Raw genomic sequence first — 13,440 nt, 5'->3', positions numbered from 1 at the left:
CATTGACTTTCAGCTGCTGGCTGCTCTCCATGGCTTCTCTTTCTGTGTCCACTTTCTTTGCTTATAAGGACTTCAGCCATACTGGGCACCCCTTAACTAATTACATATTCAAAAATCTTATTTACTGATGAGTTCACACCCACAGGAGTAGGAATTGGGACATGAATATGTCTTTTTTGGATGTCATGGTCAGGTTCATGTGTCAGCTTAGCCAGGTGGTGGTGCCCAGTTGTCTGGTCAGACAAGAGCTGACCTGTCTGTTGTTATGAGGACATTTCATGAACTTAGATCATGACCACTTTGGCAGCATCCACAGCTGTTTCCAGTTAGCTAAGGGGAATATCTTCTGCAATGAGTGAAGCTTAATCCAATCCCTGGAAGTCTTTTAAGGAGTATTCAGAAGAGACAGTCACTCTTCCTGCTTCAACCAGCCAGCCTCTCCTGAGAGTTTGATAAGGACCTTCGTTGGAGCTGCCAGCTCATGGCCTGCTCTATAGACCTTGGACTCTACATCCCCATGATTATATGAGACACTTTTATAAATTTTATATTTACAAATATCTCCTGTTGATTCTGATTCTGTAGAGAACACTAGCTAAGATAATGGGGGACATGATTCATTCCCCAACATATGGTATGTTCATATTTTCATAAAACAAATGTGTATTTGTAATCACCATCCAGGTTAGGAAATAGAACATAAGTGGGATCCCTCCTCCTTCCTTGTAAATTACTCTCTTGATGATAGACACTGAAATATCACAAATTATTAATCCATTTTAAAGTTAATGAAAATTTATTTTTTTTGTGGGGGGTGGGGGGAGTCGCATGGTCCAGGAACAATTTGGGCTGTTTTTAAGCTGAGATTATTATAAATAAAGCTGCTGTGAATATTCTTGTTTATGTCTTTTGGTGCTCATAAATATGCCTTTCTGTTGGATATAGACCTAGAATGGAATTGCTTAGTGATGGTTTATATGTATGCTCAGCATTAGTAAGCACTGCTAAATGGTTTTCTAAACTTTACACTGCTGGAAAAATAAGAGAGTTACATCCCCAAATATTGCAAACTTTTGCTATCATTTTCACATTATAAATCTTTAAAATTGTAAACTTTCTGTTAGGTATGCAGAGGTATCTCAGTTTTGATTTGTGTTTCTTTAATAAATCTAAGTGTGTATGTGTGTGTGTTTTCATATTTCTTTAGCCGCTTGGATTTCCTGTTTAAAAAAGTGCCTGTTGAAGTATTTTGCCCATATTGCATTGTTTATTTTTTTGTTGAGTTTTAGGAGTACCTTATGTATTAGGAATATGAGTCCTTTCTCTGATATTTTTAAGCAAATATCTTTTCCCACTAATGGTTTGCCTGTCATTCTCTTAATGCTACCTTTTGTTAAACAGTAGTCCCTAATTTTAAGGAAGTCAAACTTGTCAATTTTTTTCCTTTAAAATGTGTACATTTTATCATCTTGATTTCAGTTTACTTGTCTGTCCCAAGGATATGAAGATATTCTTCTGTAGTACTCTCTAGATTGCTATGTTGTTTTCCTTTCAATTTTAGGTCTACGATTTGTGTGGAACTAATTTTTGTTCGTGATATAAGGTAGAGGTCAAGATTTCTTTTTCTGCTTGGATATCCAGTTGACTGAGCACCTTTATTAAAATGACACCTTTTCCTCACTGCATTGCCCTGTCACAACTTGTCACAAACCAGGTGACCAAACATATGTGAGTTTCTTTGTGAACTCCTTATTCCAAGTAATTTCTCTATTTGGTTATCTTCTATCTATACTATGTCCTTACTACAATGTCATAGTTTTTATACTTTATAATAAATCTTGATGGTTGGAGGTGTATTTCCATTAAAGCAAATTATAATCAACTTGTTAATTTCCACATTATATCTATGAGGGTTTTGATTGGCATTACATCAAATCTACAGATAAATTTGTGGAAGAATTAAGTCTTTTCAATACATGATATTTTAACTGTCCATTTAGTTAGGTCTCCTTTAACTTTTCTCAATATTTTAGGGTTTTCAGTGGAGGTCTGGTATAGCTTTCATTACAATTACTTCTATGTATTCTATATTTTTGAAGCTATTATATGTACATATTTTAAATTTCACTTTCTAATTGATTTTGCTTGTATTTATAAATGTATTTGACTTTTGTATATTGACCTTGTATCCAGTGGGCATACAAAATTCACTTATTAGCTGTAATATTATGTCTATAGATGCTTTTATATTTTTTACATACACAATTTATATCAACAGAAAAATGTTTTAAAATTTATTTTGTTCCAATGCTTCTACTATTTATTAATGTTGTATTTATCTTTCTTTTTTTTTTTTTACATGGGCAGGCACCGGGAAATGAACCCAGGTCCTCAGACACAGCAGACAAGCGTTCTTGCCTGCTGAGCCACCGTGGCCCGCCCTGTATTTATCTTTCCTGCATTAATGCACAGGCTAGGAACTCCAGTGCAGTATTGAATAGAAGTGGTAATTGGAGTCATCTTTGTTTTTTTCCTTATTCACCAATAAATGCAGTATTGCTGTAAATTTTTTTAAGGAGAGTTTTTAAAATCAGATTAATTGAAATTCTCTTCTATTTCAAGATTCCTAGGACGTTTGATCATGAATGTGTATTGAAATAATTATATAATTTTCTTGTCTGTTATTATTGCATCTGTTAAATAGTTATATGTCCTTTCCTTCATTCTGTTAAAATAGTATATTACATTAAATTATTTTTGCATCCCTGAATACAACTAATTGGTTGTGATATATGATCTCTTAATTTATCATTGGATTGACTAAATAATATTTCCTTTAAGAATTTTGCATCAATGTTGTGAGAAAGATTGACTTGTGATTTTTCTTTCCTGCTATGTGTATAGGTTTTCTATTGCAACTGTATTAATTTTACCACAAACTTAGTGGCTTAAAGCAATACTAATTTATTATCTTAAAGTTTAGTAGGTCAGTAGTACAGTATGTCTTTCCAGACCAAAATCAAGGATTTGACAGTCTTTTTCCCTTTCTGGAGAGTCTGGGGAAAGAACCATTTCCTACTTATTTAACTCCTTACAACTCTAGGACAGTGGTCCCCTTGTAATTAAAAAAAAAAATTACAAGAAAGAAAAACAAACATTCCCAACACATACACTCAGCAATTCACGATATCATCATATAGTTGCATATTCATCATCATGATCATTTCCCAGAATATTTGTATCAATTCAGAAAAAGAAATAAAAAGACAATAGAAAAATAAAACAAAAACAGAAAAAAAAATTTACATAACGTACCCCTTACCCTCCCTTTCATTGATCACTAGCATTTCAAACTAAATTTATTTTAACATTTGTTCCTCCTAGTATTTATTTTTATTCCATATGTTCTACTCATCTGTTGACAAGGTAGATAAAAGGAGCATCAGACACAAGGTTTTCACAATCACACAGTCACATTGTGAAAGCTATATCATTATACAATCATCATCCAGAAACATGGCTACTGGAACACAGCTCTACATTTTCAGGCCGTTCCCTCCAGCCTCTCTGTTACATCTTGGTTAACAAGGTGATATCTACTTAATGTGTAAGAATAACCTCCAGGATAACCTCTCGACTCTGTTTGGAATCTCTCAGCCATTGACACTTTGTCTCATTTCCCCTTTTGGTTGAGAAGGTTTTCTCAATCCCTTGATGCTGGGTCTCAGCTCATTCTAGAGTTTTCTCAATCCCTTGATGCTGAATCTCAGCTCATTCTGGAATTTTTGTCCCACATTGCCAGGAAGATCCACACCCCTGGGAGTCATGTCCCACGTAGACATGGGGAGGGTGGTGAGTTTGCTTGCTGTGTTGGCTGGAGAGAGAGGCCACATCTGAGCAACAAAAGAGGTTCTCTTGGGGGTGACTCTAAGGCCTAACTTCAAGCAGGCTTGACCTATCTCCTGTGGGGTTAAGTTTCGTATGAACAAACCCCAAGACTGAAGGCCCAGCCTATAGCTTTGGTTGCCCACACTGCTTGTGAGAATATCAAGAATTCAACTCGGAGAAGTTGAGTTTTCCCCAGTTCCCACTCCCCCAAAGGGGACTTTGCAAATACTTTTCCACTCACTGATCAAATTACTCTGGGATTCATCAGGGCATCACCTGGACAAACCAACAAAATCTCATGTCCTATACAAAGTTCCATGTACTTAAGGTGTTCAACCAACTATCTACATAAGTTATATTAGGAGATGCACTAGTCAAAGTATAAATTTGTACTAAATAAGCATTTTTTGCTTTAGTCTCACACATAAGTTGAAATTTTAAAATATTAATTTTCATCTATTTTCAGCACATTGCAATAATGACGTCCTTTTGTTCTTCCTCATGCAAAAACATTTTTAAATTTGTACATTTAGTCACTGTATTAGTTAGGGTTCTCTAGAGAAACAGAATCAACAGGGAACACTTGCAAATATAAAATTTATGAAAGTGTCTCACGTGACCGTAGGAACGCAGAGTCCAAAATCCACAGGGCAGGCTGCGAAGCCGATGACTCCGATGGATGGCCTGGATGAACTCCACAGGAGAGGCTCACCAGCCAAAGCAGGAATGGAATCTGTCTCCTCTGAGTCCTCCTTAAAAGGCTCCCATGATTACATTTAGCATCACTAATTGCAGAAGACACTCCCCTTTGGCTGATACTAATGGAATCAGCTGTAGATGTAGCTGACGTGATCATGACCTAATCCTATGAAATGTCCTCATTGCAACAGACAGGCCAGCGTTTGTCCAATCAGATAAACAGGTACCACAACTTGGCCAAGTTGACACCTGTCCCTAACCATGATAGTCCACCACTTGTCAACTTGGCACCTATATATATATATCACCTTAGACCATACTTAATTTCCAAATGAAAACAAATAAGCACACATTTTTTTTTCTGTTACCTGACAATGCTCAACTGTCCTACATATAACTGGAAACACATTAAATCTCTTCAGAATAGAGTGCAAATCATTGGGCAACATTCATTCTTAAACTTGATATCTTACAACTTAAACAGTATAACATGAACAAAACAGGATTACAGCCCTCGTTTCTGTAACTGATCATGTGGTCGAAGTTCATATTTATCACTACCTTCTTCCACTGTCCATTCCATGTTCCCTTTCCCCTCAGCAAGCACTTCAGTTGGCCGTGGTTCTTTGCCTGGTGGGGTGACCCAAACCTTCATTCCTGAAGTCTCAGAGCCATTAGTGGTCCTGCCTGGATTGTGTTGTTGCAGTTTTCCATTGATTTTAATCACAGGGCATGGTAGTACTAATAGACGCCCCAGGGGATCTCCTATATTCCAAGAAAACACTTCTTTACCTCCATTATGTAGTTGCAGTCCTACTTCCTTCTGATAGTCAGGGTCAATTACCCCAGACAATAATGTAATCCCCTTCTTGGCTTGTTGATCCAAAGGCATAAGTAGCCCAAAGTGACCAGGTGGCAATCTTAACTTCCAGTTCAGTGGTATTACTGTTGTTTCTCCTGGAGGAAGCACACCCCGTTTTGGGACTAAAACCTGTAGACCAACAGAACTCAGGGTAGCAGGGACAGGAAGCAAAAATTTTCCTAGTGGATCACTAGGGGTAATAGTGAGTGGCACCACACCCATTTCCACCCCTTGGTTCCTGGACCCATGGATCCTGGCTATGGGAGAAACAGCACCATACAGCGGATGCTGATTCAGAGCATACACAGCTTCCTGGAGAACATTACCCCAGCCTTTCAAGTTTTTGCCACCTAGTTGGCACCATAATTGAGTTTTCAAAAGGCCATTCCACCGTTCTATCAATCCAGCTGATTCTGGATGATGGGGAACATGGTAAGACCAGAGAATTCCATGAGCATGCGCCCATTCCCGCACTTCATTTGCTGTGAACTGTGTTCCTTGATCCGAAGCAATGCTATGTAGAGTACCATGATGATGGATAGGGCATTCTGTAAGCCCATGGATGGTAGTTTTGGCAGAAGCACTGTGTGCAGGGAAAGCAAACCCATATCCAGAGTATGTGTCAATTCCAGTTAGAATAAATCGCTGCCCCTTCCATGAAGGGAGTGGTCCAATGTAATCAACCTGTCACCATGTAGCTGGCTGGTCACCTTGGAAAATGGTGCCATATCGGGGACTGAGTGTGGGTCTCTGCTGCTGGCAGACTGAGCACTCAGCAGTGGCTGTAGCCAGGTCAGCCTTGGTGAATGGAAGTCCATGTTGCTGCGCCCATGCATAACCTCCATCCCTACCACCATGACCACTTTGTTCATGAGCCCATTGGGCAAGGACAGGAGTTGCTGGGGAAAGAGGCTGACTGGTATCCACAGAATGGGTCATCTTATCCACTTTATTATTAAAGTGTTCCTCTGCTGAAGTCACCCTCTGGTGTGCATTCACATGGGACACAAATATCTTCATGTTTTTAGCCCACTCAGAAAGGTCTATCCACATACTTCTTCCCCAGACCTCTTTGTCACCAATTTTCCAATTATGGTCTTTCCAAGTCCCTGACCATCCAGCCAAACCATTAGCAACAGCCCATGAGTCAGTATACAAACGCACCTCTGGCCAGTTCTCCTTCCAAGTAAAATGAACAACCGGGTGCACTGCTTGAAGTTCTGCCCCCTGGGAGGATTTCCCCTCACCACTGTCCTTCAAGGATACCCCAGAAAGGGGTTGGAATGCTGCAGCTGTCCACTTTCGGGTGGTACCTGCATATCGTGCTGAACTATCTGTAAACCAGGCCCGAGTTTTTTCTTCCTCAATCAATTCACTGTAAGGAACTCCCCAAGAAGCCATAGCTCTGGTCTGGGAAAGAGAAGGTAATGTGGCAGCAGGAGTGGAAACCATGGGCATTTGTGCCACTTCTTCATGTAACTTACTTGTGCCTTCAGGACCTGCTCTGGCTCTATCTCGTATATACCATTTCCATTTTACAATAGAGTGCTGCTGTGCACACCCAACTTTATGGCTTGGTGGGTCAGACAACACCCAACTCATGATAGGCAACTCAGGTCTCATGGTAACTTGATGGCCCATGGTTAAGTGTTCAGTCTCTACTAAGGCCCAGTAGCAGGCCAAAAGCTGTTTCTCAAAAGGAGAGTAGTTATCTGCAGCAGATGGTAAGGCTTTGCTCCAAAATCCTAAGGGTCTGCGTTGTGATTCTCCTATTGGGGCCTGCCAAAGGCTCCAGACAGCATCTCTATTTGCCACTGACACTTCCAGCACCATTGGATCTGCTGGATCATATGGCCCAAGTGGCAGAGCAGCTTGTGCAGCAGCCTGGACCTGTCGCAGAGCCTCCTCTTGTTCAGGTCCCCACTCAAAATTAGCACCTTTTTTGGTCACTCGATAAATGGGCCAGAGTAGCACACCCAAATGAGGAATATGTTGTCGCCAAAAATCCAAAAAGACCAACTAGGTGTTGTGCCTCTTTTTTGGTTGTGGGAGGGGCCAGATGCAGCAATTTATCCTTCACTTTAGAAGGGATATCTCGACATGCCCCACACCACTGGACACCTAGAAATTTTACTGAGGTGGAAGGCCCCTGTATTTTTGTTGGATTTATCTCCCATTCTCTGACACGCAAATGCCTTACCAGTAAATCTAGAGTAGTTACTACTTCTTGCTCAGTAGGTCCAATCAACATGATATCATCAATATAATGGACCAGTGTGATGTCTTGTGGGAGGCAGAAACGATCAAGGTCTCTGCGAACAAGATTATGACATAGGGCTGGAGAGTTGATATAGCCCTGAGGTAGGACAGTGAAAGTATATTGCTGACCTTACCAGCTGAAAGCAAACTGTTTCTGGTGGTCCTTACTAATAGCTATTGAGAAAAAAGCATTTGCCAGATCAATAGCTGCACACCAGGTACCAGGAGATGTATTGATTTGCTGAAGCAATGATACTACATCTGGAACAGCAGCTGCAATTGGAGTTACCACCTGGTTGAGTTTATGATAATCCACTGTCATTCCTCAAGATCCATCTGTTATCTGCACAGGCCAAATAGGAGAGTTGAATGGGGATGTGGTGGGAATCACCACCCCTGCATCTTTCAAGTCCTTAAGAGTGGCAGTAATCTCTGCAATCCCTCCAGGAATACGGTATTGCTTCTGATTTACTATTTTGCTTGGTAGGGGCAGTTCTAGTGGCTTCCACTTGGCCTTTCCCACCATAATAGCCCTCACTGCACGAGTTAGAGAACCAACGTGGGGATTCTGCCAGTTGCTCAGTATGTCTATGCCAATTATACATTCTGGAACTGGGGAAATAACTACAGGATGGGTCCAGGGACCCACTGGACCCACTGTGAGACAGACCTGAGCTAAAACTCCATTGATCACCTGGCCTCCATAAGCCCCCACTCCGACTGGTGGTCCAGAGTGACGTTTTGGGTCCCCTGGAATTAATGTCACTTCTGAACCAGTGTCTAATAATCCCCGAAATATCTGATCATTTCCTTTTCCCCAATGCACAGTTACCCTCGCAAAAGTCTGTCAGTCTCCTTGGGGAAGACTTAGAGAAAAGTTAACAGCATAAATTTGTGGCAGTGTAACAGGTTTCTCCCCCATAGGGACCTGGCCTCCCCTTCATTCAAGGGGCTCAGGGTCTGTAAACTGTTTCAATTCTGGAAATTGATTAAGGGCCCTGACTCTGTGTTTTTGTAATTCAGGTTAGACTTCTGTTCCCTTGACCTAGAACTCTTTTGTTTATACAGCTCCAACAAGAATTTAGTAGACTGCCCTTCTATTGTATTTCTAGGCACCCCATGATTTACTAGCCAATGCCACAAATCTCTGCATGTCATATAATTTTGACACCTCCTTTGAGTTTGTTGTCTGTTATAATAGCCGCGTCTACCCTGTCTTTGGTGATTAAGTGCTGCCACCTGGCTTCTGCCAACTCGGGATCCTGTCATCCCCATTGTGTTTAAGGATTCCAGCTCAGTGACAGCAGTTCTTGCAGTAATATCTGACCTACAGAGAAGTGCAACCACAGAGCTCTTGAGGGATGATGGTGCTAGTCTCACAAACTTATTTCTCACTGTTCTGGTAAAAGGTGCATCCTCTGGACATTCCTGGGGTGTAATAGCAGGCTCTGCATGATAAATCCACTCTAACATTCCAATCTCTCTAAGCCTCTGGATCCCCTCATCTACATCTACATGGTGGGGGTGGGTCATGAAAAGAATTAGAAATATCTTCCAAGCCATTTGCTGCAGGGCCTTCATTTGCAGTTCCATCTGGTGAAAGGATTAATCACTCTAGGGCTAAGTCCTTCAGGAGGAGGCTGGGTGGCCAATTCCTCAAGGCAGGCTGGAGGTGGGGAGGCTATGTCCTCAGGGCAGACTATTACAGGGTTATCTAGAGAAGGCTCAGCATGGTCTAAGGTTTCAACCTCACCCCCAACATCATTATCAATCCATATGTCACCATCCCGTTTTTCAGGGTCCCACTCCCTTCCAATCAATGCCCTCACTTTAACGGCAGACACCATGCAAGACTGAGATTTCAGTTTATGCTGTAAAGTTGCTACTCTAACAATAAGATTCTGAGTCTGATTTCCAGAGATCTCAAGTCTACGGGTACAGGAAATAAGATTTTCCTTCAGGATACTCATAGAAACATCTACATCTTTCAGACGGCACTTAAGCTTCTCGTTTGAAGCCTTAAGCCCATCCCTTTCACCCTTTAATGTAGACCATGTATCTAACAACAACCAACCAACATCTCTATAACTCTTATTTCTACAAAACTCTGTAAAGGTGTCAAAAACATTATCCCCCAGAGTCTGGCTTCATACAAGTGAAGCATTAGGAGAATCGAATGATGATATTTTGACTATCTCCTTTGCCAACTCAGTCCATGGATTGGGAGTGTCATTCTGATCACAGGAATCAGGGTCCTTAGTGTCTCTGAGCCCAGTCAGAGTAGAAAGCCATTCATAAACACCCATTTTTAAGATTTTGTTTCTTAAGAACCATTCCTGGTACCAAGATGTATTAGTTAGAGTTCTCTAGAGAAACAGAATCAGCAGGGAACACTTGCAAATATAAAATTTATGAAAGTGTCTCACGTGACCATAGGAATGCAGAATCCAAAATCCACAGGGCAGGCTGCGAAGCCGATGACTCCGATGGATGTCCTGGATGAACTCCACAGGAGAGGTTCGCCAGCCAAACCAGGAATGGAATGTCTCCTCTGAGTCCTCCATTAAAAGGCTTCCCATGATTACATTTAGCATCACTAATTGCAGAAAACACTCCCCTTTGGCTGATTACAAATGGAATCAGCTGTGGATGTAGCTGACGTGATCATGACCTAATCCTATGAAATGTCCTCATTGCAACAGACAGGACAGCACTTGCCCAATCAGATAAATTAGTACCACAACTTGCCCAAGTTGACACCTCTCCCTAACCATGACAGTCACTATCATTATACACTCTAGGCATTCCTACATTATACCGTCTCAGTCTTTATTGTCTATCTTTCTTTGTAATTTCATTTATGCCCCAGCCCTTCTCCCTCTATCATTCTCATGTGCAGCTTCATTCAGCGTTTTAACATAATTGTATTACAGTTAGGTAACATTGTGCTGTCCATTTCTGAGTTTTTATATTCAGTCCTGTTGCACAATCTGTATACCTTCAGCTCCAATTACCCAATATCTTACCCTATTTCTATCTACTGATGGTCTCTGTTACCAAGGAAATATTCCAAGTTTATTCACTAATGCCAGTTCATATCAGTGAGACCATACAGTATTTGTCTTTTTGTTTCTGGCTAATCATACTCAGCATAATGTCCTTAAGGTTCATTCATGTTGTTACATACTTCATAACTTTATTCTGTCTTACAGCTGCATAATATTCCATCTTATGTAAATGCCACAGTTTGTTTAGCCAACTGTCTGTTGATGGACATTTTGGCTGCTTCCATCTCTTGGTAATTGTAAATAATGCTGCTATAAACATTGGTGTATAAATGTCCATTTGTGTCCTTGCCCTCATGTCCTTTGAGTAGAGACAGCATATAGATGGGTCCTGTTTTTTAATCCATTCTGCCAGACTGTGTCTTTTGATTGGAGAGTTTAATACATTAACATTCAGTGTTATTACTGCATGAGTAGTACTTTCTTCTACCATTTTGCCTTCTGGATTTTATATGTCCTATCTAATTTTCCTTCTTTTTACCTTTACTCATAGTCTTCCTTTCTACACTCTTCTCCACACCTCTCTCTTCTGTCTTTGTATTGGTCTCTAGTGCCCTGTTTAGTATTTCTTGCACAGCTGGTCCCTTGGTCACAAATTCTCTCAGTGATTTTTTGTCCGAAAATGTTTTAATTTCTCCCTCATTTTTGAAGGACAATTTTGCTGGATATAGAATTCTTGTTTGGCAGTTTTACTCTTTTAATAATTTAAATATATCATCCCACTGTCTTCTTGCCTCCATGGTTTCTGCTGAGAGATCTGTGCATAGTCTTATGTGGCTTCCCTTGTATGTGATGGATTGCTTTTCTCTTGCAGCTTTCAAGATTCTCTCTTTCTCTTTGACCTTTGGCATTCTGGTTAGTAAATGTCTTGGAGTATGTCTATTTGGACCTATTCTCTTTGGGGGTATGCTGCACTTCTTGGATCTGTAATTTTAAATCTTTCATAAGAATTGGGAAATTTTTGGTGATAATTTCCTCCATTAGTTTTTCTCCTCCTTTTCCCTTCTCTTTTCCTTCTGGGACACCCACAACACATATATTCATGTGTTTCGTATTGTCTTTCAATTCCCTGAGTCCCTGCTCATATTTTTCCATTTTTTTCCCTATATTTTCTTTTTCTCACTGGATTTCAGATGTTCTGTCCTCCAGTTCACTAATCCTATGTTCTGTCTCTCAAAATCTACCATTGTAGATTTCCATTGTTTTTTTTTCATCTCTTCTACCTTCCCTTTCATTCCCATAAGTTCTGTGATTTGTTTTTTTCAGATTTCTGATTTCTTCTTTTTGTTCATTCCTTGCCTTCTTTGTATCCTCCATCAATTCATTGATTTGGTTTTTGATGAAGTTTTCCATGTCTGTTCGTATATTCTGAATTAATTGTTTCAGCTCTTGTATCTCATTTGAACTGTTGGTTTGTTCCTTTGACTGGGCCATATCTTCAATTTTCCTAGTGTGATTTGTTATTTTTTGCTCGTGTCTAGGCATTTAATTACCTTAATTAGTTTATTCTGGAGATTACTTTCACTTCTTTTACCTAGGGTTTTCTTGCTGGATGAATTTGTTGTCTATCTGTTCTTTGACATTCAGTTCAGCTTTATCTGGACCTCTAGCTTAAGTTTGTTTAACAGAGGAGAATTTTTCAGTTCTTGTTTTCTTGTTTCTTGCCCTACTTGTATGGTGACTTTCCACCTCTTCCACCCTTAGGAGAGTCTACTTAGATATTATAGACCCCAGCCAGATTTTCCCAGACCAAACTGTCCTCCTATCAGGAGAAAAGATTCACCTGGGTCGGTTTTCCCTATGGGTGAGACCCAGCAGGTTGAAAGACTTTCCTGTGAAGTCTCTGGACTCTGTTTTTCTTAACTTGCCCAGTATGTGGCACTTGTCTGCCTGCCAGTCCCACCAGTGTAAGATGATGTGGTACCTTTAACTTTGGCAGACTCTCCCTGCTGGGGGCATGGTGGAGACAGAGGAGAGGTTGTAGGCTGGGTTTAATGGCTTCAAATTACCAAGCCCTGGTGTCTGAATTCCTTGATGGAGGGATTCCACCTGAGTTGGAATTCACCCCTCCCCTGGGGAAGGCACAGGCTCCAGAAAAGCCCCCAAAAGAACTCACTTCTGCCTATGCCTGGGGCAGTTGCAGCCTGAGAAGTCCTACTGCTATATCCAAAGGCAGTCAAGCCTTTGTAGAAACACAGCCGCAAAAACCTCTGTTTCCTTCTTTTTTTTCCCCCTTTTTCCATCAGCCCTGCCCCCTTGGCATCAGGACAAAAATGAGCAACCCCCACTTTGACCAGGTTCACCTAAGCTGGGGCCTATTTTTAGTTGTCAGAATTTGTTAATTAATTCCACAATTGGCATTTGATTGTGCTCAGTCCCTGCTGCTGGTAAAATTCCTTTCCTTTCCCCTCTGGGAAGCAGTCTGTGGGGGAGGGGCGCTGGCTGCCACAGCTTTAGGAACTCATGGTTCTGTGGGGGCTCACAGCCTGTCCAGCTGGTCCAGACTGGGGTATGCTGTGTGTCCGGTCACTGACGTGGCCCCAGGAGCTGTTCTGTACTGTTTCTGTTTATTTAGTAGTTGTTCTGAAGGATGAACTAAAATGTGCACATTGTTAAGCCGCCATCTTGACCCAGAAGCCTGTCCCCCATTCTTGGTGGCACTAAACT

Source organism: Tamandua tetradactyla, chromosome 3 (genome assembly GCF_023851605.1).
Source record: "Tamandua tetradactyla isolate mTamTet1 chromosome 3, mTamTet1.pri, whole genome shotgun sequence".
Taxonomy (NCBI): Eukaryota; Metazoa; Chordata; class Mammalia; order Pilosa; family Myrmecophagidae; genus Tamandua; species Tamandua tetradactyla.
This window is presented reverse-complemented; position numbering follows the sequence as displayed.